Consider the following 24,261-nt stretch of genomic DNA (forward strand, 5'->3'; position numbering starts at 1 on the left):
CTTCTCCTCCCGTCTGCTTACTTTGTGCCTTCCAATGCACAATGCAAACTACAGGTAGTGCTGCAGGGCCCACACCCTTTTACTTGCCTTACAGAGCAGCTCTGGAGCTGTTACAGTGCCCAGCTGCTGCAAGAAATCTGCTTGAATGCTTCAGGGGATGGGGCATGGCCAACATGAGCCCCACACCAAAGGAGGGTTGAGGTGTTTAATGCGAACTAGGGGTCATCCAAGCACCGCAAAAGGCCGCCATGCCCTGCACGCCCCTTTTCTCTTTTCATATGCAGATGAGGGTTGAAGCCAACTTTGACCCACTGCTTGGATGACATCACCGTATGCAAATCCGTCTTCTGCAGAACTTCCCCCAGGAATGCTTGCACTAGTTGTTGCATTTGGTTTGTTGTTTGGGGGTGCTTCAGTATTAGGCAGCCTTCTGCCCTCCCATGTTCATCTGAAAATATGTGTTCTCCCTGCAGTTGTTGTCCCCAGATGAGAGTTCCCTTGTGCTGCCTCAGTTGAATCTCCTTTACTTGACAGAGATGTGCATGAGCAGCGGCACTCCCCAGCCCTATTCCAAATCATACTTATTTTGCATAGGAGATACCATGGTCATGAAGATTATTCTCCCAGGGTGAGGTTCATTCATTGCATTTTGGGTATGCTGACCCCTGTGATTTCCCCAAATGTGGGAAACTTGACTGCATTATTTGTGGTAGTGGGAGACTGTGTTTGTGCTTTCCTCTGGTCAGCTCTGGTAAAAGTCAGATTTCTTTGTCTCAGATTTTCCTTTAGCCTTGTTCTTCTTTCGAGAGTTCCCTTGTGCTGCCTCAGTTGGATCTCCTTCACTTTACAGGGGGGTACCCGAGCAGCGACCCTCCCCAGCTCTAGCCCAACTCCTACTTACCTGCCAGGTGAGATACTATGATCATGAAGGTGCTTCTCCCAGGGCAAGGCTCACCCATTGTACTCTGGGTGTGCTGCTCCTGCGATTTCCCCAAATGTGGGAAACTTGACTGCATAATTTGTGTTTCCCCTGGTCGGCTCTCGTATAATTCAGATCTCTTTGTCTCAGGTCTCTCTCCAGCCTAGTTTGCTGTCTGTTTCCACTTCTCTTTTCTTCAGCCGCTCCCTTCTATACCCTTGTGCACTATCCTGACTTCTCCTCCCGTCTGCTTACTTTGTGCCTTCCAATGCACAATGCAAACTACAGGTAGTGCTGCAGGGCCCACACCCTTTTACTTGCCTTACAGAGCAGCTCTGGAGCTGTTACAGTGCCAAGCTGCTGCAAGAAATCAGCTTGAATGCTTCAGGGGCTGGGGCATAGCCAACATGAGCCCCACACCGAAGGAGGGTGGAGGTGTTTAATGCAAACTAGGGGTCAGACAAGCGCCGCAAAAGGCCACCATGCCCTGCACGCCCCTTTTCTGTTTTCATATGCAGACGAGGGTTGAAGCCAACTTTGACCCACTGCTTGGATGACATCACCATATGCAAATCCATCTGCGGCAGGCCTTCCCCCAGGAATGCTTGCACTAGTTGTTGCATTTGGTTTGTTGTTTGGGGGTGCTTCAGTATTAGGCAGCCTTCTGCCCTCCCATGTTCATCTGAAAATATGTGTTCTCCCTGCAGTTGTTGTCCCCAGATGAGAGTTCCCTTGTGCTGCCTCAGTTGAATCTCCTTAACTTGACAGAGATGTGCCTGAGCAGCGGCCCTCCCCAGCTCTATCCCAAATCATACTTATTTTGCATAGGAGATACCATGGTCATGAAGATTATTCTCCCAGGGTGAGGTTCATTCATTGCATTCTGGGTATGCTGACCCCTGTGATTTCCCCAAATGTGGGAAACTCGACTGCTTTATTTGTGGTAGTGGGGGACTGTGTTTGTGTTTTCCTCTGGTCAGCTCTGGTAAAAGTCAGATTTCTTTGTTTCAGAGCCTTGTTCTTCTTTTGAGAGTTCCCTTGTGCTGCCTCAGTTGGATCTCCTTCACTTGACAGGGGGGTGCCCGAGCAGAGACCCTCGCCAGCTCTAGCCCAACTCCTACTTACCTGCCAGGTGAGATACTATGATCATGAAGGTGCTTCTCCCAGGGCAAGGCTCACCCATTGCACTCTGGGTGTGCTGCCCCTGCGATTTCCCCAAATGTGGGAAACTTGACTGCATAATTTGTGTTTCCCCTGGTCGGCTCTCGTATAATTCAGATCTCTTTGTCTCAGGTCTCTCTCCAGCCTAGTTTGCTGTCTGTTTCCACTTCTCTTTTCTTCAGCCGCTCCCTTCTATACCCTTGTGCACTATCCTGACTTCTCCTCCCGTCTGCTTACTTTGTGCCTTCCAATGCACAATGCAAACTACAGGTAGTGCTGCAGGGCCCACACCCTTTTACTTGCCTTACAGAGCAGCTCTGGAGCTGTTACAGTGCCCAGCTGCTGCAAGAAATCAGCTTGAATGCTTCAGGGGATGGGGCATGGCCAACATGAGCCCCACACCAAAGGAGGGTGGAGGTGTTTAATGCGAACTAGGGGTCATCCAAGCACCGCAAAAGGCCGCCATGCCCTGCACGCCCCTTTTCTCTTTTCATATGCAGATGAGGGTTGAAGCCAACTTTGACCCACTGCTTGGATGACATCACCGTATGCAAATCCGTCTTCTGCAGAACTTCCCCCACGAATGCTTGCACTAGTTGTTGCATTTGGTTTGTTGTTTGGGGGTGCTTCAGTATTAGGCAGCCTTCTGCCCTCCCATGTTCATCTGAAAATATGTGTTCTCCCTGCAGTTGTTGTCACCAGATGAGAGTTCCCTTGTGCTGCCTCAGTTGAATCTCCTTTACTTGACAGAGATGTGCATGAGCAGCGGCCCTCCCCATCCCTATTCCAAATCATACTTATTTTGCATAGCAGATACCATGGTCATGAAGATTTTTCTCCCAGGGTGAGGTTCATTCATTGCATTTTGGGTATGCTGACCCCTGTGATTTCCCCAAATGTGGGAAACTCAACTGCATTATTTGTGGTAGTGGGGGACTGTGTTTGTGCTTTCCTCTGGTCAGCTCTGGTAAAAGTCAGATTTCTTTGTCTCAGATTTTCCTCTAGCCTTGTTCTTCTTTCGAGAGTTCCCTTGTGCTGCCTCAGTTGGATCTCCTTCACTTTACAGGGGGGTACCCGAGCAGCGACCCTCCCCAGCTCTAGCCCAACTCCTAATTACCTGCCAGGTGAGATACTATGATCATGAAGGTGCTTCTCCCAGGGCAAGGCTCACCCATTGCACTCTGGGTGTGCTGCTCCTGCGATTTCCCCAAATGTGGGAAACTTGACTGTATAATTTGTGTTTCCCCTGGTCGGCTCTCGTATAATTCAGATCTCTTTGTCTCAGGTCTCTCTCCAGCCTAGTTTGCTGTCTGTTTCCACTTCTCTTTTCTTGAGCCGCTCCCTTCTATGCCCTTGCGCACTATCCTGACTTCTCCTCCTGTCTGCTTACTTTGTGCCTTCCAACGCACAATGCGAACTACAGGTAGTGCTTCAGGGCCCACACCCTTTTACTTGCCTTACAGAGCAGCTCTGGAGCTGTTACAGTGCCCAGCTGCTGCAAGAAATCAGCTTGAATGCTTCAGGGGCTGCGGCATAGCCAACATGAGCCCCACACCAAAGGAGGGTGGAGGTGTTTAATGCAAACTAGGGGTCAGCCAAGCGCCGCAAAAGGCCACCATGCCCTGCACGCCCCTTTTCTCTTTTCATATGCAGACGAGGGTTGAAGCCAACTTTGACCCACTGCTTGGATGACATCACCATATGCAAATCCATCTGCGGCAGGCCTTCCCCCAGGAATGCTTGCACTAGTTGTTGCATTTGGTTTGTTGTTTGGGGGTGCTTCAGTATTAGGCAGCCTTCTGCCCTCCAATGTTCATCTGAAAATATATGTTCTCCCTGCAGTTGTTGTCCCAAGATGAGAGTTCCCTTGTGCTGCCTCAGTTGAATCTCCTTTACTTGACAGAGATGTGCATGAGCAGCGGCCCTCCCCAGCCCTATTCCAAATCATACTTATTTTGCATAGGAGATACCATGGTCATGAAGATTATTCTCCCAGGGTGAGGTTCATTCATTGCATTTTGGGTATGCTGACCCCTGTGATTTCCCCAAATGTGGGAAACTTGACTGCATTATTTGTGGTAGTGGGAGACTGTGTTTGTGCTTTCCTCTGGTCAGCTCTGGTAAAAGTCAGATTTCTTTGTCTCAGATTTTCCTTTAGCCTTGTTCTTCTTTCGAGAGTTCCCTTGTGCTGCCTCAGTTGGATCTCCTTCACTTTACAGGGGGGTACCCGAGCAGCGACCCTCCCCAGCTCTAGCCCAACTCCTACTTACCTGCCAGGTGAGATACTATGATCATGAAGGTGCTTCTCCCAGGGCAAGGCTCACCCATTGTACTCTGGGTGTGCTGCTCCTGCGATTTCCCCAAATGTGGGAAACTTGACTGCATAATTTGTGTTTCCCCTGGTCGGCTCTCGTATAATTCAGATCTCTTTGTCTCAGGTCTCTCTCCAGCCTAGTTTGCTGTCTGTTTCCACTTCTCTTTTCTTCAGCCGCTCCCTTCTATACCCTTGTGCACTATCCTGACTTCTCCTCCCGTCTGCTTACTTTGTGCCTTCCAATGCACAATGCAAACTACAGGTAGTGCTGCAGGGCCCACACCCTTTTACTTGCCTTACAGAGCAGCTCTGGAGCTGTTACAGTGCCAAGCTGCTGCAAGAAATCAGCTTGAATGCTTCAGGGGCTGGGGCATAGCCAACATGAGCCCCACACCGAAGGAGGGTGGAGGTGTTTAATGCAAACTAGGGGTCAGACAAGCGCCGCAAAAGGCCACCATGCCCTGCACGCCCCTTTTCTGTTTTCATATGCAGACGAGGGTTGAAGCCAACTTTGACCCACTGCTTGGATGACATCACCATATGCAAATCCATCTGCGGCAGGCCTTCCCCCAGGAATGCTTGCACTAGTTGTTGCATTTGGTTTGTTGTTTGGGGGTGCTTCAGTATTAGGCAGCCTTCTGCCCTCCCATGTTCATCTGAAAATATGTGTTCTCCCTGCAGTTGTTGTCCCCAGATGAGAGTTCCCTTGTGCTGCCTCAGTTGAATCTCCTTAACTTGACAGAGATGTGCCTGAGCAGCGGCCCTCCCCAGTTCTATCCCAAATCATACTTATTTTGCATAGGAGATACCATGGTCATGAAGATTATTCTCCCAGGGTGAGGTTCATTCATTGCATTCTGGGTATGCTGACCCCTGTGATTTCCCCAAATGTGGGAAACTCGACTGCTTTATTTGTGGTAGTGGGGGACTGTGTTTGTGTTTTCCTCTGGTCAGCTCTGGTAAAAGTCAGATTTCTTTGTTTCAGAGCCTTGTTCTTCTTTTGAGAGTTCCCTTGTGCTGCCTCAGTTGGATCTCCTTCACTTGACAGGGGGGTGCCCGAGCAGAGACCCTCGCCAGCTCTAGCCCAACTCCTACTTACCTGCCAGGTGAGATACTATGATCATGAAGGTGCTTCTCCCAGGGCAAGGCTCACCCATTGCACTCTGGGTGTGCTGCCCCTGCGATTTCCCCAAATGTGGGAAACTTGACTGCATAATTTGTGTTTCCCCTGGTCGGCTCTCGTATAATTCAGATCTCTTTGTCTCAGGTCTCTCTCCAGCCTAGTTTGCTGTCTGTTTCCACTTCTCTTTTCTTCAGCCGCTCCCTTCTATACCCTTGTGCACTATCCTGACTTCTCCTCCCGTCTGCTTACTTTGTGCCTTCCAATGCACAATGCAAACTACAGGTAGTGCTGCAGGGCCCACACCCTTTTACTTGCCTTACAGAGCAGCTCTGGAGCTGTTACAGTGCCCAGCTGCTGCAAGAAATCTGCTTGAATGCTTCAGGGGATGGGGCATGGCCAACATGAGCCCCACACCAAAGGAGGGTTGAGGTGTTTAATGCGAACTAGGGGTCATCCAAGCACCGCAAAAGGCCGCCATGCCCTGCACGCCCCTTTTCTCTTTTCATATGCAGATGAGGGTTGAAGCCAACTTTGACCCACTGCTTGGATGACATCACCGTATGCAAATCCGTCTTCTGCAGAACTTCCCCCAGGAATGCTTGCACTAGTTGTTGCATTTGGTTTGTTGTTTGGGGGTGCTTCAGTATTAGGCAGCCTTCTGCCCTCCCATGTTCATCTGAAAATATGTGTTCTCCCTGCAGTTGTTGTCCCCAGATGAGAGTTCCCTTGTGCTGCCTCAGTTGAATCTCCTTTACTTGACAGAGATGTGCATGAGCAGCGGCACTCCCCAGCCCTATTCCAAATCATACTTATTTTGCATAGGAGATACCATGGTCATGAAGATTATTCTCCCAGGGTGAGGTTCATTCATTGCATTTTGGGTATGCTGACCCCTGTGATTTCCCCAAATGTGGGAAACTTGACTGCATTATTTGTGGTAGTGGGAGACTGTGTTTGTGCTTTCCTCTGGTCAGCTCTGGTAAAAGTCAGATTTCTTTGTCTCAGATTTTCCTTTAGCCTTGTTCTTCTTTCGAGAGTTCCCTTGTGCTGCCTCAGTTGGATCTCCTTCACTTTACAGGGGGGTACCCGAGCAGCGACCCTCCCCAGCTCTAGCCCAACTCCTACTTACCTGCCAGGTGAGATACTATGATCATGAAGGTGCTTCTCCCAGGGCAAGGCTCACCCATTGTACTCTGGGTGTGCTGCTCCTGCGATTTCCCCAAATGTGGGAAACTTGACTGCATAATTTGTGTTTCCCCTGGTCGGCTCTCGTATAATTCAGATCTCTTTGTCTCAGGTCTCTCTCCAGCCTAGTTTGCTGTCTGTTTCCACTTCTCTTTTCTTCAGCCGCTCCCTTCTATACCCTTGTGCACTATCCTGACTTCTCCTCCCGTCTGCTTACTTTGTGCCTTCCAATGCACAATGCAAACTACAGGTAGTGCTGCAGGGCCCACACCCTTTTACTTGCCTTACAGAGCAGCTCTGGAGCTGTTACAGTGCCAAGCTGCTGCAAGAAATCAGCTTGAATGCTTCAGGGGCTGGGGCATAGCCAACATGAGCCCCACACCGAAGGAGGGTGGAGGTGTTTAATGCAAACTAGGGGTCAGACAAGCGCCGCAAAAGGCCACCATGCCCTGCACGCCCCTTTTCTGTTTTCATATGCAGACGAGGGTTGAAGCCAACTTTGACCCACTGCTTGGATGACATCACCATATGCAAATCCATCTGCGGCAGGCCTTCCCCCAGGAATGCTTGCACTAGTTGTTGCATTTGGTTTGTTGTTTGGGGGTGCTTCAGTATTAGGCAGCCTTCTGCCCTCCCATGTTCATCTGAAAATATGTGTTCTCCCTGCAGTTGTTGTCCCCAGATGAGAGTTCCCTTGTGCTGCCTCAGTTGAATCTCCTTAACTTGACAGAGATGTGCCTGAGCAGCGGCCCTCCCCAGCTCTATCCCAAATCATACTTATTTTGCATAGGAGATACCATGGTCATGAAGATTATTCTCCCAGGGTGAGGTTCATTCATTGCATTCTGGGTATGCTGACCCCTGTGATTTCCCCAAATGTGGGAAACTCGACTGCTTTATTTGTGGTAGTGGGGGACTGTGTTTGTGTTTTCCTCTGGTCAGCTCTGGTAAAAGTCAGATTTCTTTGTTTCAGAGCCTTGTTCTTCTTTTGAGAGTTCCCTTGTGCTGCCTCAGTTGGATCTCCTTCACTTGACAGGGGGGTGCCCGAGCAGAGACCCTCGCCAGCTCTAGCCCAACTCCTACTTACCTGCCAGGTGAGATACTATGATCATGAAGGTGCTTCTCCCAGGGCAAGGCTCACCCATTGCACTCTGGGTGTGCTGCCCCTGCGATTTCCCCAAATGTGGGAAACTTGACTGCATAATTTGTGTTTCCCCTGGTCGGCTCTCGTATAATTCAGATCTCTTTGTCTCAGGTCTCTCTCCAGCCTAGTTTGCTGTCTGTTTCCACTTCTCTTTTCTTCAGCCGCTCCCTTCTATACCCTTGTGCACTATCCTGACTTCTCCTCCCGTCTGCTTACTTTGTGCCTTCCAATGCACAATGCAAACTACAGGTAGTGCTGCAGGGCCCACACCCTTTTACTTGCCTTACAGAGCAGCTCTGGAGCTGTTACAGTGCCCAGCTGCTGCAAGAAATCTGCTTGAATGCTTCAGGGGATGGGGCATGGCCAACATGAGCCCCACACCAAAGGAGGGTTGAGGTGTTTAATGCGAACTAGGGGTCATCCAAGCACCGCAAAAGGCCGCCATGCCCTGCACGCCCCTTTTCTCTTTTCATATGCAGATGAGGGTTGAAGCCAACTTTGACCCACTGCTTGGATGACATCACCGTATGCAAATCCGTCTTCTGCAGAACTTCCCCCAGGAATGCTTGCACTAGTTGTTGCATTTGGTTTGTTGTTTGGGGGTGCTTCAGTATTAGGCAGCCTTCTGCCCTCCCATGTTCATCTGAAAATATGTGTTCTCCCTGCAGTTGTTGTCCCCAGATGAGAGTTCCCTTGTGCTGCCTCAGTTGAATCTCCTTTACTTGACAGAGATGTGCATGAGCAGCGGCCCTCCCCAGCCCTATTCCAAATCATACTTATTTTGCATAGGAGATACCATGGTCATGAAGATTGTTCTCCCAGGGTGAGGTTCATTCATTGCATTTTGGGTATGCTGACCCCTGTGATTTCCCCAAATGTGGGAAACTCAACTGCATTATTTGTGGTAGTGGGGGACTGTGTTTGTGCTTTCCTCTGGTCAGCTCTGGTAAAAGTCAGATTTCTTTGTCTCAGATTTTCCTCTTGCCTTGTTCTTCTTTCGAGAGTTCCCTTGTGCTGCCTCAGTTGGATCTCCTTCACTTTACAGGGGGGTACCCGAGCAGCAACCCTCCCCAGCTCTAGCCCAACTCCTACTTACCTGCCAGGTGAGATACTATGATCATGAAGGTGCTTCTCCCAGGGCAAGGCTCACCCATTGCACTCTGGGTGTGCTGCTCCTGCGATTTCCCCAAATGTGGGAAACTTGACTGCATAATTTGTGTTTCCCCTGGTCGGCTCTCGTATAATTCAGATCTCTTTGTCTCAGGTCTCTCTCCAGCCTAGTTTGCTGTCTGTTTCCACTTCTCTTTTCTTGAGCCGCTCCCTTCTATGCCCTTGCGCACTATCCTGACTTCTCCTCCTGTCTGCTTACTTTGTGCCTTCCAACGCACAATGCGAACTACAGGTAGTGCTGCAGGGCCCACACCCTTTTACTTGCCTTACAGAGCAGCTCTGGAGCTGTTACAGTGCCCAGCTGCTGCAAGAAATCAGCTTGAATGCTTCAGGGGCTGGGGCATAGCCAACATGAGCCCCACACCAAAGGAGGGTGGAGGTGTTTAATGCAAACTAGGGGTCAGCCAAGCGCCGTAAAAGGCCACCATGCCCTGCACGCCCCTTTTCTCTTTTCATATGCAGACGAGGGTTGAAGCCAACTTTGACCCACTGCTTGGATGACATCACCATATGCAAATCCATCTGCGGCAGGCCTTCCCCCAGGAATGCTTGCACTAGTTGTTGCATTTGGTTTGTTGTTTGGGGGTGCTTCAGTATTAGGCAGCCTTCTGCCCTCCCATGTTCATCTGAAAATATATGTTCTCCCTGCAGTTGTTGTCCCCAGATGAGAGTTCCCTTTTGCTGCCTCAGTTGAATCTCCTTTACTTGACAGAGATGTGCATGAGCAGCGGCCCTCCCCAGCCCTATTCCAAATCATACTTATTTTGCATAGGAGATACCATGGTCATGAAGATTTTCTCCCAGGGTGAGGTTCATTCATTGCATTTTGGGTATGCTGACCCCTGTGATTTCCCCAAATGTGGGAAACTTGACTGCATTATTTGTGGTAGTGGGAGACTGTGTTTGTGCTTTCCTCTGGTCAGCTCTGGTAAAAGTCAGATTTCTTTGTCTCAGATTTTCCTTTAGCCTTGTTCTTCTTTCGAGAGTTCCCTTGTGCTGCCTCAGTTGGATCTCCTTCACTTTACAGGGGGGTACCCGAGCAGCGACCCTCCCCAGCTCTAGCCCAACTCCTACTTACCTGCCAGGTGAGATACTATGATCATGAAGGTGCTTCTCCCAGGGCAAGGCTCACCCATTGTACTCTGGGTGTGCTGCTCCTGCGATTTCCCCAAATGTGGGAAACTTGACTGCATAATTTGTGTTTCCCCTGGTCGGCTCTCGTATAATTCAGATCTCTTTGTCTCAGGTCTCTCTCCAGCCTAGTTTGCTGTCTGTTTCCACTTCTCTTTTCTTCAGCCGCTCCCTTCTATACCCTTGTGCACTATCCTGACTTCTCCTCCCGTCTACTTACTTTGTGCCTTCCAATGCACAATGCAAACTACAGGTAGTGCTGCAGGGCCCACACCCTTTTACTTGCCTTACAGAGCAGCTCTGGAGCTGTTACAGTGCCCAGCTGCTGCAAGAAATCAGCTTGAATGCTTCAGGGGCTGGGGCATAGCCAACATGAGCCCCACACCGAAGGAGGGTGGAGGTGTTTAATGCAAACTAGGGGTCAGACAAGCGCCGCAAAAGGCCACCATGCCCTGCACGCCCCTTTTCTGTTTTCATATGCAGACGAGGGTTGAAGCCAACTTTGACCCACTGCTTGGATGACATCACCATATGCAAATCCGTCTTCTGCAGAACTTCCCCCAGGAATGCTTGCACTAGTTGTTGCATTTGGTTTGTTGTTTGGGGGTGCTTCAGTATTAGGCAGCCTTCTGCCCTCCCATGTTCATCTGAAAATATGTGTTCTCCCTGCAGTTGTTGTCCCCAGATGAGAGTTCCCTTGTGCTGCCTCAGTTGAATCTCCTTAACTTGACAGAGATGTGCCTGAGCAGCGGCCCTCCCCAGCTCTATCCCAAATCATACTTATTTTGCATAGGAGATACCATGGTCATGAAGATTATTCTCCCAGGGTGAGGTTCATTCATTGCATTCTGGGTATGCTGACCCCTGTGATTTCCCCAGCTGCTGCAAGAAATCTGCTTGAATGCTTCAGGGGATGGGACATGGCCAACATGAGCCCCACACCAAAGGAGGGTGGAGCAGAAGGCTGACTAATACTGAAGCACCCCCAAACAACAAACCAAATGCAACAACTAGTGCAAGCATTCCTGGGGGAAGGCCTGCCGCAGATGGATTTGCATATGGTGATGTCATCCAAGCATATGAAAACAGAAAAGGGGCGTGCAGGGCATGGTGGCCTTTTGCGGCGCTTGTCTGACCCCTAGTTTGCATTAAACACCTCCACCCTCCTTCGGTGTGGGGCTCATGTTGGCTATGCCCCAGCCCCTGAAGCATTCAAGCTGATTTCCTGCAGCAGCTTGGCACTGTAACAGCTCCAGAGCTGCTCTGTAAGGCAAGTAAAAGGGTGTGGGCCCTGCAGCACTACCTGTAGTTTGCATTGTGCATTGGAAGGCACAAAGTAAGCAGACGGGAGGAGAAGTCAGGATAGTGCACAAGGGTATAGAAGGGAGCGGCTGAAGAAAAGAGAAGTGGAAACAGACAGCAAACTAGGCTGGAGAGAGACCTGAGACAAAGAGATCTGAATTATACGAGAGCCGACCAGGGGAAACACAAATTATGCAGTCAAGTTTCCCACATTTGGGGAAATCGCAGGAGCAGCACACCCAGAGTACAATGGGTGAGCCTTGCCCTGGGAGAAGCACCTTCATGATCATAGTATCTCACCTGGCAGGTAAGTAGGAGTTGGGCTAGAGCTGGGGAGGGTCGCTGCTCGGGTACCCCCCTGTAAAGTGAAGGAGATCCAACTGAGGTAGCACAAGGGAACTCTCGAAAGAAGAACAAGGCTAAAGGAAAATCTGAGACAAAGAAATCTGACTTTTACCAGAGCTGACCAGAGGAAAGCACAAACACAGTCTCCCACTACCACAAATAATGCAGTCAAGTTTCCCACATACCCAAAATGCAATGAATGAACCTCACCCTGGGAGAAAAATCTTCATGACCATGGTATCTCCTATGCAAAATAAGTATGATTTGGAATAGGGCTGGGGAGGGCCGCTGCTCATGCACATCTCTGTCAAGTAAAGGAGATTCAACTGAGGCAGCACAAGGGAACTCTCATCTTGGGACAACAACTGCAGGGAGAACATATATTTTCAGATGAACATGGGAGGGCAGAAGGCTGCCTAATACTGAAGCACCCCCAAACAACAAACCAAATGCAACAACTAGTGCAAGCATTCCTGGGGGAAGGCCTGCCGCAGATGGATTTGCATATGGTGATGTCATCCAAGCAGTGGGTCAAAGTTGGCTTCAACCCTCGTCTGCATATTAAAAGAGAAAAGGGGCATGCAGGGCATGGTGGCCTTTTGCGGCGCTTGGCTGACCCCTAGTTTGCATTAAACACCTCCACCCTCCTTTGGTGTGGGGCTCATGTTGGCTATGCCCCAGCCCCTGAAGCATTCAAGCTGATTTCTTGCAGCAGCTGGGCACTGTAACAGCTCCAGAGCTGCTCTGTAAGGCAAGTAAAAGGGTGTGGGCCCTGCAGCACTACCTGTAGTTCGCATTGTGCGTTGGAAGGCACAAAGTAAGCAGACAGGAGGAGAAGTCAGGATAGTGCGCAAGGGCATAGAAGGGAGCGGCTCAAGAAAAGAGAAGTGGAAACAGACAGCAAACTAGGCTGGAGAGAGACCTGAGACAAAGAGATCTGAATTATACGAGAGCCGACCAGGGGAAACACAAATTATACAGTCAAGTTTCCCACATTTGGGGAAATCGCAGGAGCAGCACACCCAGAGTGCAATGGGTGAGCCTTGCCCTGGGAGAAGCACCTTCATGATCATAGTATCTCACCTGGCAGGTAAGTAGGAGTTGGGCTAGAGCTGGGGAGGGTCGCTGCTCGGGTACCCCCCTGTAAAGTGAAGGAGATCCAACTAAGGCAGCACAAGGGAACTCTCGAAAGAAGAACAAGGCTAGAGGAAAATCTGAGACAAAGAAATCTGACTTTTACCAGAGCTGACCAGAGGAAAGCACAAACACAGTCCCCCACTACCACAAATAATGCAGTTGAGTTTCCCACATTTGGGGAAATCACAGGGGTCAGCATACCCAAAATGCAATGAATGAACCTCACCCTGGGAGAAAAATCTTCATGACCATGGTATCTCCTATGCAAAATAAGTATGATTTGGAATAGGGATGGGGAGGGCCGCTGCTCATGCACATCTCTGTCAAGTAAAGGAGATTTAACTGAGGCAGCACAAGGGAACTCTCATCTGGGGACAACAACTGCAGGGAGAACACATATTTTCAGATGAACATGGGAGGGCAGAAGGCTGCCTAATACTGAAGCACCCCCAAACAACAAACCAAATGCAACAACTAGTGCAAGCATTCCTGGGGGAAGTTCTGCAGAAGACGGATTTGCATACGGTGATGTCATCCAAGCAGTGGGTCAAAGTTGGCTTCAACCCTCATCTGCATATGAAAAGAGAAAAGGGGCGTGCAGGGCATGGCGGCCTTTTGCGGTGCTTGGATGACCCCTAGTTCGCATTAAACACCTCCACCCTCCTTTGGTGTGGGGCTCATGTTGGCCATGCCCCATCCCCTGAAGCATTCAAGCTGATTTCTTGCAGCAGCTGGGCACTGTAACAGCTCCAGAGCTGCTCTGTAAGGCAAGTAAAAGGGTGTGGGCCCTGCAGCATTACCTGTAGTTTGCATTGTGCATTGGAAGGCACAAAGTAAGCAGACGGGAGGAGAAGTCAGGATAGTGCACAAGGGTATAGAAGGGAGCGGCTGAAGAAAAGAGAAGTGGAAACAGACAGCAAACTAGGCTGGAGAGAGACCTGAGACAAAGAGATCTGAATTATACGAGAGCCGACCAGGGGAAACACAAATTATGCAGTCAAGTTTCCCACATTTGGGGAAATCGCAGGGGCAGCACACCCAGAGTGCAATGGGTGAGCCTTGCCCTGGGAGAAGCACCTTCATGATCATAGTATCTCACCTGGCAGGTAAGTAGGAGTTGGGCTAGAGCTGGGGAGGGTCGCTGTTCGGGCACCCCCCTGTCAAGTGAAAGAGATCCAACTGAGGCAGCACAAGGGAACTCTCGAAAGAAGAACAAGGCTAGAGGAAGATCTGAGACAAAGAAATCTGACTTTTTCCAGAGCTGACCAGAGGAAAGCACAAACACAGTCCCCCACTACCACAAATAATGCAGTCGAGTTTCCCACATTTGGGGAAATCATGGGGGTCAGCATACCCAGAATGCAATGAATGAACCTCACCTTGGGAGAACAATCTTCATGACCACGGTATCGCCTATGCAAAATAAGTATGATTTGGGATAGGGCTGGGGAGGGCCGCTGCTCAGGCACATCTCTGTCAAGTAAAGGAGATTCAACTGAGGCAGCACAAGGGAACTCTCATCTGGGGACAACAACTGCAGGGAGAACACATATTTTCAGATGAACATGTGAGGGCAGAAGGCTGCCTAATACTGAAGCACCCCCAAACAACAAACCAAATGCAACAACTAGTGCAAGCATTCCTGGGGGAAGGCCTGCAGCAGATGGATTTGCATATGGTGATGTCATCCAAGCAGTGGGTCAAAGTTGGCTTCATCCCTCGTCTGCATATGAAAAGAGAAAAGGGGCGTGCAGGGCATGGCGGCCTTTTGCAGCGCTTGGATGACCCCTAGTTCGCATTACACACCTCCACCCTCCTTCGGTGTGGGGCTCATGTTGGCTATGCCCCAGCCCCTGAAGCATTCAAGCTGATTTCTTGCAGCAGCTGGGCACTGTAACTGCTCCAGAGCTACTCTGTAAGGCAAGTAAAAGGGTGTGGGCCCTGCAGCACTACCTGTAGTTCGCATTGTGCGTTGGAAGGCACGAAGTAAGCAGACGGGAGAAGTCAGGATAGTGCGCAAGGGCATAGAAGGGAGCGGCTCAAGAAAAGAGAAGTGGAAACAGACAGCAAACTAGGCTGGAGAGAGACCTGAGACAAAGAGATCTGAATTATACGAGAGCCGACGAGGGGAAACACAAATTATGCAGTCAAGTTTCCCACATTTGGGGAAATCGCAGGAGCAGCACACCCAGAGTGCAATGGTTGAGCCTTGCCCTGGGAGAAGCACCTTCATGATCATAGTATCTCACCTGGCAGGTAAGTAGGAGTTGGGCTAAAGCTGGGGAGGGTCGCTGTTCGGGCACCCCCCTGTCAAGTGAAAGAGATCCAACTGAGGCAGCACAAGGGAACTCTCGAAAGAAGAACAAGGCTAGAGGAAGATCTGAGACAAAGAAATCTGACTTTTTCCAGAGCTGACCAGAGGAAAGCACAAACACAGTCCCCCACTACCACAAATAATGCAGTCGAGTTTCCCACATTTGGGGAAATCATGGGGGTCAGCATACCCTGAATGCAATGAATGAACCTCACCTTGGGAGAACAATCTTCATGACCATGGTATCGCCTATGCAAAATAAGTATGATTTGGGATAGGGCTGGGGAGGGCCGCTGCTCAGGCACATCTCTGTCAAGTAAAGGAGATTCAACTGAGGCAGCACAAGGGAACTCTCATCTGGGGACAACAACTGCAGGGAGAACACATATTTTCAGATGAACATGTGAGGGCAGAAGGCTGCCTAATACTGAAGCACCCCCAAACAACAAACCAAATGCAACAACTAGTGCAAGCATTCCTGGGGGAAGGCCTGCAGCAGATGGATTTGCATATGGTGATGTCATCCAAGCAGTGGGTCAAAGTTGGCTTCAACCCTCGTCTGCATATGAAAAGAGAAAAGGGGCGTGCAGGGCATGGCGGCCTTTTGCAGCGCTTGGATGACCCCTAGTTCGCATTACACACCTCCACCCTCCTTCGGTGTGGGGCTCATGTTGGCTATGCCCCAGCCCCTGAAGCATTCAAGCTGATTTCTTGCAGCAGCTGGGCACTGTAACTGCTCCAGAGCTACTCTGTAAGGCAAGTAAAAGGGTGTGGGCCCTGCAGCACTACCTGTAGTTCGCATTGTGCGTTGGAAGGCACGAAGTAAGCAGACGGGAGAAGTCAGGATAGTGCGCAAGGGCATAGAAGGGAGCGGCTCAAGAAAAGAGAAGTGGAAACAGACAGCAAACTAGGCTGGAGAGAGACCTGAGACAAAGAGATCTGAATTATACGAGAGCCGACGAGGGGAAACACAAATTATGCAGTCAAGTTTCCCACATTTGGGGAAATCGCAGGAGCAGCACACCCAGAGTGCAATGGTTGAGCCTTGCCCTGGGAGAAGCACCTTCATGATCATAGTATCTCACCTGGCAGGTAAGTAGGAGTTGGGCTAAAGCTGGGGAGGGTCGCTGCTCGGGTTCCCCCCTGTGAAGTGAAGGAGATCCAACTGAGGCAGCACCAGGGATCTCTCGAAAGAAGAACAAGGCTAGAGGAAGATCTGAGACAGAGAAATCTGACTTTTACCAGAGCTGACCAGAGGAAAGCACAAACACAGTCTCCCACTACCACAAATAATGCAGTCAAGTTTCCCACATTTGGGGAAATCACAGGGGTCAGCATACCCAAAATGCAATGAATGAACCTCACCCTGGGAGAAAAATCTTCATGACCATGGTATCTCCTATGCAAAATAAGTATGATTTGGAATAGGGCTGGGGAGGGCCGCTGCTCATGCACATCTCTGTCAAGTAAAGGAGATTCAACTGAGTCAGCACAAGGGAACTCTCATCTTGGGACAACAACTGCAGGGAGAACATATATTTTCAGATGAACATGGGAGGGCAGAAGACTGCCTAATACTGAAGCACCCCCAAACAACAAACCAAATGCAACAACTAGTGCAAACATTCCTGGGGGAAGGCCTGCCGCAGAAGGATTTGCATATGGTAATGTCATCCAAGCAGTGGGTCAAAGTTGGCTTCAACCCTCGTCTGCATATGAAAAGAGAAAAGGGGCGTGCAGGGCATGGTGGCCTTTTGCGGCGCTTGGCTGACCCCTAGTTTGCATTAAACACCTCCACCCTCCTTTGGTGTGGGGCTCATGTTGGCTATGCCCCAGCCCCTGAAGCATTCAAGCTGATTTCTTGCAGCAGCTGGGCACTGTAACAGCTCCAGAGCTGCTCTGTAAGGCAAGTAAAAGGGTGTGGGCCCTGCAGCACTACCTGTAGTTCGCATTGTGCGTTGGAAGGCACAAAGTAAGCAGACAGGAGGAGAAGTCAGGATAGTGCGCAAGGGCATAGAAGGGAGCGGCTCAAGAAAAGAGAAGTGGAAACAGACAGCAAACTAGGCTGGAGAGAGACCTGAGACAAAGAGATCTGAATTATACGAGAGCCGACCAGGGGAAACACAAATTATACAGTCAAGTTTCCCACATTTGGGGAAATCGCAGGAGCAGCACACCCAGAGTGCAATGGGTGAGCCTTGCCCTGGGAGAAGCACCTTCATGATCATAGTATCTCTCCTGGCAGGTAAGTAGGAGTTGGGCTAGAGCTGGGGAGGGTCGCTGCTCGGGTACCCCCCTGTAAAGTGAAGGAGATCCAACTAAGGCAGCACAAGGGAACTCTCGAAAGAAGAACAAGGCTAGAGGAAAATCTGAGACAAAGAAATCTGACTTTTACCAGAGCTGACCAGAGGAAAGCACAAACACAGTCCCCCACTACCACAAATAATGCAGTTGAGTTTCCCACATTTGGGGAAATCACAGGGGTCAGCATACCCAAAATGCAATGAATGAACCTCACCCTGGGAGAAAAATCTTCATGACCATGGTATCTCCTATGCAAAATAAGTATGATTTGGAATAGGGCTGGGGAGGGCCGCTGCTCATGCACATCTCTGTCAAGTAAAGGAGATTTAACTGAGGCAGCACAAGGGAACTCTCATTTGGGGACAACAACTGCAGGGAGAACACATATTTTCAGATGAACATGGGAGGGCAGAAGGCTGCCTAATACTGAAGCACCCCCAAACAACAAACCAAATGCAACAACTAGTGCAAGCATTCCTGGGGTAGGTTCTGCAGAAGACGGATTTGCATACGGTGATGTCATCCAAGCAGTGGGTCAAAGTTGGCTTCAACCCTCATCTGCATATGAAAAGAGAAAAGGGGCGTGCAGGGCATGGCGGCCTTTTGCGGTGCTTGGATGACCCCTAGTTCGCATTAAACACCTCCACCCTCCTTTGGTGTGGGGCTCATGTTGGCCATGCCCCATCCCCTGAAGCATTCAAGCTGATTTCTTGCAGCAGCTGGGCACTGTAACAGCTCCAGAGCTGCTCTGTAAGGCAAGTAAAAGGGTGTGGGCCCTGCAGCACTACCTGTAGTTTGCATTGTGCATTGGAAGGCACAAAGTAAGCAGACGGGAGGAGAAGTCAGGATAGTGCACAAGGGTATAGAAGGGAGCGGCTGAAGAAAAGAGAAGTGGAAACAGACAGCACACTAGGCTGGAGAGAGACCTGAGACAAAGAGATCTGAATTATACGAGAGCCGACCAAGGGAAACACAAATTATGCAGTCAAGTTTCCCACATTTGGGGAAATCGCAGGGGCAGCACACCCAGAGTGCAATGGGTGAGCCTTGCCCTGGGAGAAGCACCTTCATGATCATAGTATCTCACCTGGCAGGTAAGTAGGAGTTGGGCTAGAGCTGGGGAGGGTCGCTGTTCGGGCACCCCCCTGTCAAGTGAAAGAGATCCAACTGAGGCAGCACAAGGGAACTCTCGAAAGAAGAACAAGGCTAGAGGAAGATCTGAGACAAAGAAATCTGACTTTTTCCAAAGCTGGCCAGAGGAAAGCACAAACACAGTCCCCCACTACCACAAATAATGCAGTCGAGTTTCCCACATTTGGGGAAATCACAGGGGTCAGCATACCCAGAATGCAATGAATGAACCTCACCCTGGGAGAACAATCTTCATGACCATGGTATCGCCTATGCAAAATAAGTATGGTTTGGGATAGGGCTGGGGAGGGCCGCTGCTCAGGCACATCTCTGTCAAGTAAAGGAGATTCAACTGAGGCAGCACAAGGGAACTCTCATCTGGGGACAACAACTGCAGGGAGAACACATATTTTCAGATGAACATGTGAGGGCAGAAGGCTGCCTAATACTGAAGCACCCCCAAACAACAAACCAAATGCAACAACTAGTGCAAGCATTCCTGGGGGAAGGCCTGCAGCAGATGGATTTGCATATGGTGATGTCATCCAAGCAGTGGGTCAAAGTTGGCTTCAACCCTCGTCTGCATATGAAAAGAGAAAAGGGGCGTGCAGGGCATGGCGGCCTTTTGCAGCGCTTGGATGACCCCTAGTTTGCATTACACACCTCCTCCCTCCTTCGGTGTGGGGCTCATGTTGGCTATGCCCCAGCCCCTGAAGCATTCAAGCTGATTTCTTGCAGCAGCTGGGCACTGTAACTGCTCCAGAGCTACTCTGTAAGGCAAGTAAAAGGGTGTGGGCCCTGCAGCACTACCTGTAGTTCGCATTGTGCGTTGGAAGGCACGAAGTAAGCAGACGGGAGAAGTCAGGATAGTGCGCAAGGGCATAGAAGGGAGCGGCTCAAGAAAAGAGAAGTGGAAACAGACAGCAAACTAGGCTGGAGAGAGACCTGAGACAAAGAGATCTGAATTATACGAGAGCCGACGAGGGGAAACACAAATTATGCAGTCAAGTTTCCCACATTTGGGGAAATCGCAGGAGCAGCACACCCAGAGTGCAATGGTTGAGCCTTGCCCTGGGAGAAGCACCTTCATGATCATAGTATCTCACCTGGCAGGTAAGTAGGAGTTGGGCTAGAGCTGGGGAGGGTCGCTGCTCGGGCACATCCCTGTCAAGTGAAGTAGATCCAACTGAGGCAGCACAAGGGAACTCTCGAAAGAAGAACAAGGTTAGAGGAAGATCTGAGACAAAGAAATCTGACTTTTACCAGAGCTGACCAGAGGAAAGCACAAACACAGTCCCCCACTACAACAAATAATGCAGTCGAGTTTCCCACATTTGGGGAAATCACAGGGGTCAGCATACCCAGAATGCAATGAATGAACCTCACCCTGGGAGAACAATCTTCATGACCATGGTATCTCCTATGCAAAATAAGTATGATTTGGGATAGGGCTGGGGAGGGCCGCTGCTCAGGCACACCTCTGTCAAGTAAAGGAGATTCAACTGAGGCAGCACAAGGGAACTCTCATCTGGGGACAACAACTGCAGGGAGAACACATATTTTCAGATGAACATGGGAGGGCAGAAGGCTGCCTAATACTGAAGCACCCCCAAACAACAAACCAAATGCAACAACTAGTGCAAGCATTCCTGGGGGAAGGCCTGCAGCAGATGGATTTGCATATGGTGATGTCATCCAAGCAGTGGGTCAAAGTTGGCTTCAACCCTCGTCTGCATATGAAAAGAGAAAAGGGGCGTGCAGGGCATGGCGGCCTTTTGCGGCGCTTGGATGACCCTAGTTCGCATTAAACACCTCCACCCTCCTTCGGTGTGGGGCTCATGTTGGCTATACCCCAGGCCCTGAAGCATACAAGCTGATTTCTTGCAGCAGCTGGGCACTGTAACAGCTCTAGAGCTGCTCTGTACGGCAAGTAAAAGGGTGTGGGCCCTGCAGCACTACCTGTAGTTTGCATTGTGCATTGGAAGGCACAAAGTAAGCAGACGGGAGAAGTCAGGATAGTGCCCAATGGCATAGAAGGGAGCAGCTCAAGAAAAGAGAAGTGGAAACAGACAGCAAACTAGGCTGGAGAGAGTCCTGAGACAAAGAGATCTGAATTATACGAGAGCCGACCAGGGGAAACACAAATTATGCAGTCAAGTTTCCCACATTTGGGGAAATCGCAGGAGCAGCACACCCAGAGTGCAATGGGTGAGCCTTGCCCTGGGAGAAGCACCTTCATGATCATAGTATCTCACCTGGCAGGTAAGTAGGATTTGGGCTAGAGCTGGGGAGGGTCGCTGCACGGGTACCCCCCTGTCAAGTGAAGGAGATCCAACTGAGGCAGCACAAGGGAACTCTCGAAAGAAGAACAAGGCTAGAGGAAGATCCGAGACAAAGAAATCTGACTTTTACCAGAGCTGACCAGAGGAAAGCACAAACACAGTCCCCCACTACCACAAATAATGAAGTCGAGTTTCCCACATTTGGGGAAATCACAGGGGTCAGCATACCCAGAATGCAATGAATGAACCTCACCCTGGGAAAACAATCTTCATGACCATGGTATCGCCTATGCAAAATAAGTATGATTTGGGATAGGGCTGGGGAGGGCCGCTGCTCAGGCACATCTCTGTCAAGTAAAGGAGATTCAACTGAGGCAGCACAAGGGAACTCTCATCTGGGGACAACAACTGCAGGGAGAACACATATTTTCAGATGAACATGGGAGGGCAGAAGGCTGCCTAATACTGAAGCACCCCCAAACAACAAACCAAATGCAACAACTAGTGCAAGCATTCCTGGGGGAAGGCCTGCAGCAGATGGATTTGCATATGGTGATGTCATCCAAGCAGTGGGTCAAAGTTGGCTTCAACCCTCATCTGCATGTGAAAAGAGAAAAGGGGCGTGCAGGGCATGGCGGCCTTTTGCGGCGCTTGGATGACCCCTAGTTCGCATTAAACATCTCCACCCTCCTTCGGTGTGGGGCTCATGTTGGCTATGCCTCAGCCCCTGAATCATTCAAGCTGATTTCTTGCAGTAGCTGGGCTCTGTAACAGCTCCAGAGCTGCTCTGTACGGCAAGTAAAAGGGTGTGGTACCTGCAGCACTACCTGTAGTTTGCATTGTGCATTGGAAGGCACAAAGTAAGCAGACGGGAGAAGTAAGGATAGTGCGCAAGGGTATAGAAGGGAGCGGCTCAAGAAAAGAGAAGTGGAAACAGACAGCAAACTAGGCTGGAGAGAGACCTGAGACAAAGAGATCTGAATTATACGAGAACCGACCAGGGGAAACACAAATTATGCAGTCAAGTTTCCCACATTTGGGGAAATCGCAGGAGCAGCACACCCAGAGTGCAATGGGTGAGCCTTGCCCTGGGAGAAGCACCTTCATGATCATAGTATCTCACCTGGCAGGTAAGTAGGAGTTGGGCTAGAGCTGGGGAGGGTCGCTGCTCGGGTACCCCCCTGTCAAGTGAAGGAGATCCAACTGAGGCAGCACAAGGGAACTCTCGAAAGAAGAACAAGGCTAGAGGAAGATCTGAGACAAAGAAATCTGACTTTTACCAGAGCTGACCAGAGGAAAGCACAAACACAGTCCCCCACTACCACAAATAATGCAGTCGAGTTTCCCACATTTGGGGAAATCACAGGGGTCAGCATACCCAGAATGCAATGAATGAACCTCACCCTGGGAGAACAATCTTCATGACCATGGTATCTCCTATGCAAAATAAGTATGATTTGGGATAGGGCTGGGGAGGGCCGCTGCTCAGGCACATCTCTGTCAAGTAAAGGAGAGATGGTCTGCCAGATTACATAATGCATACCAGAGCCATAACTAGACTTTTTGGTGCCCTGTGACAGAGAATTATATGCCCCCCCCCCTCCCAATTTTTGCAATATGGACAAAAGGTGCATGCCTTGTGGGGAAGGGGCATAACAAGATTGGTCTCAGAGAAAGCACATGAGATATGAAGATATATCTAGTATACGTGACACTCAATGGTTTGTGGTATTGCCGGGGTGCCCTCCTTAAATGCATATACAGTCACACATGGCATGTTTGTGCAAATGGCATATCAGCAGTCAGCACTAACTGGTGACATGCCATTTGTACAAGTAAGCCATGTGTGACTAATATATAAACATGCTTTATTAAATAACACCTCAAACTATCATACCCAGGATTCAAACCTATAACCTGTTGAATTCTAATCAAACACCCTACCCATTGAGCTACTTGATCCTGCATCTTTTCTAACCTCCAAAAACAGATTCAGTTGCATTTTCCAGCGTGTTTTGTTTGCGCCTTTGCAAATGTCTTACATCGACAAACTTATTTAGTACTATTTTGCAAATAGGGTTACATTGTCGCAACATTGTGTTCCCTAATTGCTTGATTTTTTAAATGCAACAATTGATAAAGACACCTGATAATTGCTCTGTGGAGTCTTATTTTGTGTTTTGTGTTTAGTCTTTAGATCTGAATTTGAATGTACTTGTGAACTAACTTAATTTCCTACTTCTAAATTCATTCCTAAATTCACTACTTACATGAATCCTGTAGTTGGGCATTTTGGGACTTCGATTGTGGGCATTGTTTTGTGTCCAGACCAGCAGCAGGTGGTGTGCATTTGCTGGAAAGGCATCGAAGACCTCCGATATGCTGCATCTCCTGATGTGTGTCTCCCTCAAGTGGCTGTCAGCAAATGCCTGCTAGACACCCCATTCCAAGCTGATTGTGACATAATGGAACATGCATCATAGAACAGGCATGCTAAAACATGGGTCTTCAACCTGCGACCCTCCAGCTGCTGTGGAGCTACACATCCCAGCATGCCCTGCCTCAGTTTTAGCATACCTTAATAGCAAAACTGTGGCAGGGCATGCTGGGATGTGTAGTTTCACAGCAGCTGGAGGGCCACAGGATGAAGACCCATGTGCTAGAGCCAAGCCGCAGGTACATTGAATGCTAGCAAGCTGAATATTTAAATCCTTTTTGTTCCGCAGCATTCCAATGCGGAAGATTCCATGGAACCAGAGATCCTTCCATTGAGAAGGACATGCTGCCTCGATGACTACACTGTGCAAATTAAATCACGGAGCCAGTTGGCTTGTGGGTGGCTCTGGTGACTGGGTGGTTGGGTGGGTGGTGTGTCGGAAGTGGAGCGCATGCAAATGATTGTGTATCATCCAGCTAGTGAGAGAGAAAACTCATGCAGGAGTGTGCCTGCTTGTCAGTGGGTTATGCACCTTGCCAGACGTTAAATCTACATAGAGCAGCTGGAGGGGACAAGAGCAGGTTTGCAAAATATAGATAGAAGAGCATATATGCTGGCGCATTCTCCATGATTGTGTCAGCTTATGTTTTGGTGCACTGCACTTTCCTCCACTAAGTTTTAGCCATTTTTGTTAAGCTCAAGTGTAGTTGCTTCTCGGCCTTTTGGCTGTGATCTTGTATCGTGGTTGAAGGGTCTGCTGGAGGGAGGGATTGTTTTCTTCATTGGCGAAAGACCAAAGATATTCCAGGATGGAAGGCTTGGGAACACTATCTGTTTTTCAGTTGTGGAAGAGCACAGAGGT

At 49.7% G+C, this 24,261-nt stretch overlaps 34 non-coding genes and 3 pseudogenes across 34 annotated transcripts; 18 read left to right on the forward strand and 19 right to left on the reverse strand.

Annotated features, from left to right (window-relative positions):
• The first annotated feature begins 577 nt into the window (after window positions 1–577).
• Window positions 578–741, forward strand: LOC135023582 (U1 spliceosomal RNA). The gene has a single exon (XR_010220523.1). It is a non-coding gene; the product is annotated as a U1 spliceosomal RNA (small nuclear RNA).
• A 152-nt stretch (window positions 742–893) lies between these two features.
• Window positions 894–1,056, forward strand: LOC135023700 (U1 spliceosomal RNA). Its single transcript, XR_010220628.1, has one exon. It is a non-coding gene; the product is annotated as a U1 spliceosomal RNA (small nuclear RNA).
• A 674-nt stretch (window positions 1,057–1,730) lies between these two features.
• On the forward strand, window positions 1,731–1,894 carry LOC135023550 (U1 spliceosomal RNA). The gene has a single exon (XR_010220492.1). It is a non-coding gene; the product is annotated as a U1 spliceosomal RNA (small nuclear RNA).
• Window positions 1,895–2,036: 142 nt separating this feature from the next.
• On the forward strand, window positions 2,037–2,199 carry LOC135023638 (U1 spliceosomal RNA). The gene has a single exon (XR_010220578.1). It is a non-coding gene; the product is annotated as a U1 spliceosomal RNA (small nuclear RNA).
• A 674-nt stretch (window positions 2,200–2,873) lies between these two features.
• LOC135023536 (U1 spliceosomal RNA) lies at window positions 2,874–3,037 on the forward strand. Its single transcript, XR_010220479.1, has one exon. It is a non-coding gene; the product is annotated as a U1 spliceosomal RNA (small nuclear RNA).
• A 152-nt stretch (window positions 3,038–3,189) lies between these two features.
• Window positions 3,190–3,352, forward strand: LOC135023712 (U1 spliceosomal RNA). Its single transcript, XR_010220640.1, has one exon. It is a non-coding gene; the product is annotated as a U1 spliceosomal RNA (small nuclear RNA).
• Window positions 3,353–4,026: 674 nt separating this feature from the next.
• Window positions 4,027–4,190, forward strand: LOC135023583 (U1 spliceosomal RNA). The gene has a single exon (XR_010220524.1). It is a non-coding gene; the product is annotated as a U1 spliceosomal RNA (small nuclear RNA).
• Window positions 4,191–4,342: 152 nt separating this feature from the next.
• LOC135023701 (U1 spliceosomal RNA) lies at window positions 4,343–4,505 on the forward strand. The gene has a single exon (XR_010220629.1). It is a non-coding gene; the product is annotated as a U1 spliceosomal RNA (small nuclear RNA).
• Window positions 4,506–5,179: 674 nt separating this feature from the next.
• LOC135023551 (U1 spliceosomal RNA) lies at window positions 5,180–5,343 on the forward strand. Its single transcript, XR_010220493.1, has one exon. It is a non-coding gene; the product is annotated as a U1 spliceosomal RNA (small nuclear RNA).
• A 142-nt stretch (window positions 5,344–5,485) lies between these two features.
• Window positions 5,486–5,648, forward strand: LOC135023639 (U1 spliceosomal RNA). Its single transcript, XR_010220579.1, has one exon. It is a non-coding gene; the product is annotated as a U1 spliceosomal RNA (small nuclear RNA).
• Window positions 5,649–6,322: 674 nt separating this feature from the next.
• Window positions 6,323–6,486, forward strand: LOC135023584 (U1 spliceosomal RNA). Its single transcript, XR_010220525.1, has one exon. It is a non-coding gene; the product is annotated as a U1 spliceosomal RNA (small nuclear RNA).
• Window positions 6,487–6,638: 152 nt separating this feature from the next.
• Window positions 6,639–6,801, forward strand: LOC135023702 (U1 spliceosomal RNA). The gene has a single exon (XR_010220630.1). It is a non-coding gene; the product is annotated as a U1 spliceosomal RNA (small nuclear RNA).
• A 674-nt stretch (window positions 6,802–7,475) lies between these two features.
• On the forward strand, window positions 7,476–7,639 carry LOC135023552 (U1 spliceosomal RNA). Its single transcript, XR_010220494.1, has one exon. It is a non-coding gene; the product is annotated as a U1 spliceosomal RNA (small nuclear RNA).
• A 142-nt stretch (window positions 7,640–7,781) lies between these two features.
• LOC135023640 (U1 spliceosomal RNA) lies at window positions 7,782–7,944 on the forward strand. The gene has a single exon (XR_010220580.1). It is a non-coding gene; the product is annotated as a U1 spliceosomal RNA (small nuclear RNA).
• A 674-nt stretch (window positions 7,945–8,618) lies between these two features.
• Window positions 8,619–8,782, forward strand: LOC135023828 (U1 spliceosomal RNA). The gene has a single exon (XR_010220722.1). It is a non-coding gene; the product is annotated as a U1 spliceosomal RNA (small nuclear RNA).
• Window positions 8,783–8,934: 152 nt separating this feature from the next.
• On the forward strand, window positions 8,935–9,097 carry LOC135023664 (U1 spliceosomal RNA). Its single transcript, XR_010220604.1, has one exon. It is a non-coding gene; the product is annotated as a U1 spliceosomal RNA (small nuclear RNA).
• A 674-nt stretch (window positions 9,098–9,771) lies between these two features.
• Window positions 9,772–9,934, forward strand: LOC135023605 (U1 spliceosomal RNA). The gene has a single exon (XR_010220546.1). It is a non-coding gene; the product is annotated as a U1 spliceosomal RNA (small nuclear RNA).
• A 152-nt stretch (window positions 9,935–10,086) lies between these two features.
• Window positions 10,087–10,249, forward strand: LOC135023703 (U1 spliceosomal RNA). Its single transcript, XR_010220631.1, has one exon. It is a non-coding gene; the product is annotated as a U1 spliceosomal RNA (small nuclear RNA).
• A 1,352-nt stretch (window positions 10,250–11,601) lies between these two features.
• Window positions 11,602–11,764, reverse strand: LOC135023705 (U1 spliceosomal RNA). The gene has a single exon (XR_010220633.1). It is a non-coding gene; the product is annotated as a U1 spliceosomal RNA (small nuclear RNA).
• A 965-nt stretch (window positions 11,765–12,729) lies between these two features.
• On the reverse strand, window positions 12,730–12,892 carry LOC135023657 (U1 spliceosomal RNA). Its single transcript, XR_010220597.1, has one exon. It is a non-coding gene; the product is annotated as a U1 spliceosomal RNA (small nuclear RNA).
• Window positions 12,893–13,044: 152 nt separating this feature from the next.
• LOC135023773 (U1 spliceosomal RNA) lies at window positions 13,045–13,208 on the reverse strand. Its single transcript, XR_010220682.1, has one exon. It is a non-coding gene; the product is annotated as a U1 spliceosomal RNA (small nuclear RNA).
• Window positions 13,209–13,882: 674 nt separating this feature from the next.
• Window positions 13,883–14,045, reverse strand: LOC135023641 (U1 spliceosomal RNA). Its single transcript, XR_010220581.1, has one exon. It is a non-coding gene; the product is annotated as a U1 spliceosomal RNA (small nuclear RNA).
• Window positions 14,046–14,197: 152 nt separating this feature from the next.
• LOC135023604 (U1 spliceosomal RNA) lies at window positions 14,198–14,361 on the reverse strand. The gene has a single exon (XR_010220545.1). It is a non-coding gene; the product is annotated as a U1 spliceosomal RNA (small nuclear RNA).
• Window positions 14,362–15,059: 698 nt separating this feature from the next.
• On the reverse strand, window positions 15,060–15,195 carry LOC135023754 (U1 spliceosomal RNA; annotated as a pseudogene).
• A 152-nt stretch (window positions 15,196–15,347) lies between these two features.
• Window positions 15,348–15,511, reverse strand: LOC135023601 (U1 spliceosomal RNA). Its single transcript, XR_010220542.1, has one exon. It is a non-coding gene; the product is annotated as a U1 spliceosomal RNA (small nuclear RNA).
• Window positions 15,512–16,209: 698 nt separating this feature from the next.
• On the reverse strand, window positions 16,210–16,345 carry LOC135023755 (U1 spliceosomal RNA; annotated as a pseudogene).
• A 152-nt stretch (window positions 16,346–16,497) lies between these two features.
• Window positions 16,498–16,661, reverse strand: LOC135023573 (U1 spliceosomal RNA). Its single transcript, XR_010220514.1, has one exon. It is a non-coding gene; the product is annotated as a U1 spliceosomal RNA (small nuclear RNA).
• A 674-nt stretch (window positions 16,662–17,335) lies between these two features.
• Window positions 17,336–17,498, reverse strand: LOC135023626 (U1 spliceosomal RNA). Its single transcript, XR_010220566.1, has one exon. It is a non-coding gene; the product is annotated as a U1 spliceosomal RNA (small nuclear RNA).
• A 152-nt stretch (window positions 17,499–17,650) lies between these two features.
• Window positions 17,651–17,814, reverse strand: LOC135023785 (U1 spliceosomal RNA). Its single transcript, XR_010220691.1, has one exon. It is a non-coding gene; the product is annotated as a U1 spliceosomal RNA (small nuclear RNA).
• Window positions 17,815–18,488: 674 nt separating this feature from the next.
• LOC135023675 (U1 spliceosomal RNA) lies at window positions 18,489–18,651 on the reverse strand. The gene has a single exon (XR_010220614.1). It is a non-coding gene; the product is annotated as a U1 spliceosomal RNA (small nuclear RNA).
• Window positions 18,652–18,803: 152 nt separating this feature from the next.
• LOC135023515 (U1 spliceosomal RNA) lies at window positions 18,804–18,967 on the reverse strand. The gene has a single exon (XR_010220459.1). It is a non-coding gene; the product is annotated as a U1 spliceosomal RNA (small nuclear RNA).
• Window positions 18,968–19,665: 698 nt separating this feature from the next.
• On the reverse strand, window positions 19,666–19,801 carry LOC135023756 (U1 spliceosomal RNA; annotated as a pseudogene).
• Window positions 19,802–19,953: 152 nt separating this feature from the next.
• LOC135023503 (U1 spliceosomal RNA) lies at window positions 19,954–20,117 on the reverse strand. Its single transcript, XR_010220447.1, has one exon. It is a non-coding gene; the product is annotated as a U1 spliceosomal RNA (small nuclear RNA).
• Window positions 20,118–20,787: 670 nt separating this feature from the next.
• On the reverse strand, window positions 20,788–20,950 carry LOC135023665 (U1 spliceosomal RNA). The gene has a single exon (XR_010220605.1). It is a non-coding gene; the product is annotated as a U1 spliceosomal RNA (small nuclear RNA).
• Window positions 20,951–21,102: 152 nt separating this feature from the next.
• On the reverse strand, window positions 21,103–21,266 carry LOC135023585 (U1 spliceosomal RNA). Its single transcript, XR_010220526.1, has one exon. It is a non-coding gene; the product is annotated as a U1 spliceosomal RNA (small nuclear RNA).
• A 671-nt stretch (window positions 21,267–21,937) lies between these two features.
• LOC135023612 (U1 spliceosomal RNA) lies at window positions 21,938–22,100 on the reverse strand. The gene has a single exon (XR_010220552.1). It is a non-coding gene; the product is annotated as a U1 spliceosomal RNA (small nuclear RNA).
• A 152-nt stretch (window positions 22,101–22,252) lies between these two features.
• LOC135023533 (U1 spliceosomal RNA) lies at window positions 22,253–22,416 on the reverse strand. Its single transcript, XR_010220476.1, has one exon. It is a non-coding gene; the product is annotated as a U1 spliceosomal RNA (small nuclear RNA).
• Between the last annotated feature and the right edge of the window lie 1,845 nt (window positions 22,417–24,261).

Source organism: Pseudophryne corroboree, unplaced genomic scaffold (assembly GCF_028390025.1).
Source record: "Pseudophryne corroboree isolate aPseCor3 unplaced genomic scaffold, aPseCor3.hap2 scaffold_400, whole genome shotgun sequence".
Lineage (NCBI taxonomy): Eukaryota > Metazoa > Chordata > Amphibia > Anura > Myobatrachidae > Pseudophryne > Pseudophryne corroboree.